Source organism: Opisthorchis viverrini (genome assembly GCF_000715545.1).
Source record: "Opisthorchis viverrini unplaced genomic scaffold opera_v5_37, whole genome shotgun sequence".
Taxonomy (NCBI): domain Eukaryota; kingdom Metazoa; phylum Platyhelminthes; class Trematoda; order Opisthorchiida; family Opisthorchiidae; genus Opisthorchis; species Opisthorchis viverrini.
Window position 1 is genome coordinate 714,030 of NW_008751693.1, and position 4,088 is coordinate 718,117.

The window sequence follows — 4,088 nt, forward strand, 5'->3', positions numbered from 1 at the left end:
CACTACTATGGGGCTTGTAGATTTGGTTGTCAGAGTGGTGTGCCACTTTTGACGAGGTGGAGCTAGAGTCTGACAGTTTCAAACAATCTGTGGCTGTAGGGTTCTCGCGGCATTAATCAGAATTAAGGTTACTGCTTCTTGTTGATTTGTAAATGGGCTTCGCTGTTTGCCCCGGCAAAATTGACCCAATCCAGCTCAGAAATTGTTGCTTGGGTGCGGAGTTTATTGCTGAGACTTCGTCATCCGCTACGGAAACAGGCGATTTTAACTCTATGAACTTCGGATGCTGTGTTCGCTAGGAGTTTGTCTCCTCCTGAGCATCGTCGCATTTGTTAGTCGGTGGCTGAGGATAAACTGTAATCCGAAGTGAGGGCTGGTTGCGTTGGCGTGCTTTCAAGAACACAATAGGCCATAACTACCATCGGTTTTGGCCATAAGTTTGGGGTTGGCTGAAATGGCGCGAAGCGGAAGCCTGATTTACGTAAATCAAGTGAACCGAAGTAGGCCGACGACTGTGCCCACATTTATCAGGTGGCCGCACATTCGGAGCTTTCCAAAGTAGAGGACAAGTGTCATTATTGCAGTGACGGAAGTGATATGGAGCTGAGTAGGGTGGACACAAACAATCAGGTGGGCAGATCAGTAGGTCACAGCGGCCTATTGAGACATCACAAGTTCGAGTAAATCGCCACAAAGATTGCGGGCGACTGTCTGCCATCACCGACGACTGACCGTCCATAGCACCTGTTAAATTGTGGCGATGAACGAATTATCCCCCAACTTACTCTGTTTGCACCGATGGAGCTTCCGCTTTGGTGGGCTTGTGCCACTGTGCCTGCTAATCGACGTGGTTACTTTTCGGTGAAGATTTGCCCCCGCGGTCTCATTACCAAAGATATCAAGGCGTAGGAATATGTGGGGGAGCATCCGAATGAAAAGTGGCATGTTTGTGGAACGTCCACACTTCCCAATGGCTTGGCGTGTGCGAAAACCGCACAGCATTATCACGACCGAACACAACTTAAGCAATCTACGGCCGTGATATCATTCTATCCATCACATCATTGAAGTTGATGAACGGTCTACGCAAAGGCACCAAGCGCTCGCTTTCGTCGAAGGAACACAGTACCGGTCATCCGGTCCCAATGTCATCCGTCACACGGAAAATGTACAGCTTGCATCTACGCAGTCATGTACTCCAGAAGATTTTACACAAAACGATGTGTGCCGTGAGTGACAGCAATGTTCACCATGTCTGGGCAACTACAAAAGAGAAAGTACGCAGTTTAGAAGACAACCTTCATATTCAACTACCATATACATATCCAGTTTTGCAAAGATTGACGACATGTCGTCTGCCTACTAGACAATGCTGGTCAGCGCCTGACGCGTTGACTGCAGACATCCCGGGTGGACAACATCCTCCCAGATTGACCTGCGGTGTATTGCCGCCACCCCGATTAGGCAGTCTCTCACTTCAGAAGAGCGTTGCACCCCTTTAAGTTGTCGCATGTCAGGCGTCGGTTGACAGAGGGCCTGTCAGAAAGAAACCCCCTTATTGAGGGTTGTGCCCCAGATGGTGGGAGTCCACCACCAAAGTCTCATCATATCTGCGAGGATTTAGCCTCGCCGACCATCCCGGACTTTTGTTGCTTTCATAAAACATACAAATTTGCTACCTGCGATGAATTCCTGAGACTTCGCTTTGTCTGGTAGGAGGACTGCTGGAACGACAGAGAACTTCTTCGTACATAAGCCGCGATTAACTGCTCCTTTTGAGTTTACACGGACAAAGAAGGTAGCTGCGCGGTGGTAGCCATTGGAAATATGAATTCTTCTCCCCCAGAGTGGGTCTTGGGTGGCTCCAGGCAAATTATAAATGTGACTGCCCGTCGGCGGCAGAACACCTTGATATCCAGCAAAGGATGAATTCCGCTCCCAAAGCAGTCTTTAAAAGCGTCAAATAACTTTCAACAGGATCGTTGCCACCATCATCCCGGTCCGGTAAGCAGTCCAATCCTCCAGTCAAAGAATTGTGCATTGGACTTATTGGACCTCGCAGGGTCCAACGGAAACTGGAAACGCGGTTTTGGCATAGGTATCCGTCTAGTGGAAACTTTCAGAGCTCACTCTCCTCCGGAATTGACACCCGTTTAGAGCGGATGTTCTGGGCCACCATGGTTCGAACAATTATTTCCTGTTGTGAATTCCATCATCACCAACTGTTGTAGATTGGTGCCTCTCGTATTCATGGTTATCAATGGATAAGTCCCGACAACTCCGAGCCACCAGCCAACAGTTTTGGAGTTTTCAAATTTTGCTGCGACATTTTAATAAGTGTTACTTGTCAGCGGGATAAAGTTATCCCACAATGATCACCGGGACAGAGTAAATTGCTGAGTAGACCGGTATTCTGGATAGCCCGCGTAGTGAATTCGCGAACATTGAACCACCGGCGGTTGTGAGTTTAGACGCATCTACTCAGTCGAGGTTCGTAAGTGGCTACTGTGTTAGGATTAGAGAAGGGTGGTATTATCGGGTAGTGTCATTGGTTTAGGCAAGGCGCCTTCGGTGCTCCATGACGTAGCTTTCAGGTATCACTTACCCCGTGGTCTGGCTGCCACAATAGATTATAACTTCATTCTGTGCCATCGGTTTGGACATTGCTGACGCCTGGCATATAAGACATGGCTCCAAAGATCATGTAGTCCGCCGATCCGACTCATACAGCCATGCGTCTTTGGAGGTTGATTGGTTCCTGGCGGAGTGGTTCAGGATAAGTCAAAAGACCTTTTTCGACCTATAGAAGTGTCTTCGTTTTCAGTGCCACTGGCATAAGGGCGGAAATTCAATGTACGTTTTTGTTCTTATCATGAATAAAGCGACGGTTGGTTAACCTACTAATTTCACCAGTTTTGAGCAGATCATGCACAGTGGGCGACCTAGGCGAATTACGCTGCACGGTCGGAACAATTGAAGCCTACCGATACGTCTCCAAACGCATCTGATATATGTAGTAGCAACTACCTTTATGCCGTACCTCTTGCCATCTGGTTGGGTCAGTTCCCTACAGCCAATTAGTCCAGACTATCAGGTCACTAGCTCTGGGGAGAAAATCTTACCACATATCGCCTGGTGGATCAGTCTTTAAGCTCAGAGGCTTAAGGCGAGTGCGATTCAAATGAAATTGGCTGGGCAATCGGGAAACACTACCCTTCCCCGCAGCCCTCCTTTCATCGGCATTCACGCACACGCCTTTTTACCTTTCAATTAAATCATTACGGTCAATCCATTTACAACTCCTCTGGCCATTACTCCTTGTTTAACTTATCGCCCAACGGATTAAACCAAATGGCTCCCTACTAAATACAAGATCTCATGCGCGTTACAACTTTCAGTGCCTGTTAGCTCCGCGGATTGAATGATAAGGATCACCTGAAACCCTGCTTCCCCCTGCTGACGTAGGTTATTTCAGAGACACTCATGCAAGATCCCACTTTGGTCATGTGCCTCAAGACTCCTAGGTCAATATCACTTTCCGGGTGTCTAGTATTCTGGAAATGGTGGCTGCTTTCCATGGTTTGGGGGTTACACTCAGCTCCAGGGCTGAAAATAGTTTACTGGAGACGATTCTAGCAAACGATCAATTTTGGGCTATTAGTTGTCTGGTTCAATTGAGGTCAACATAAGTCTGCGGAAAACGATGTCAGCATATACCCCGACAAACTGCACTCTTGAAGTCGAGGGGACTTGAATGATGAGCGACTTTTCCGCAATGTCAGTTGGGTGGTAACAATCATCATTGGTCATCAGAGGCGGCGGAATCAGTATTAAAACTGTTGATTTACTGCCATACAACTATAAACTTGATCTACTTATTTTTAAAGCCATGGAGTGAAAGAAACAGAAGCGGGTAAGTGAGAGGACCTGGTGCTAGTCTACCATGAGCATCCTGAGGTATCTAAAATCGAAAATCATTCATATGTAGTACTCTTCCTTGCCCAGATGCCACGGCCCCCGAAGGAAGCACGAGGTCTGGGATACTGCCGGATTGCCCAAGCTTAGACAGGGAAGTCGAGAGACAAAGT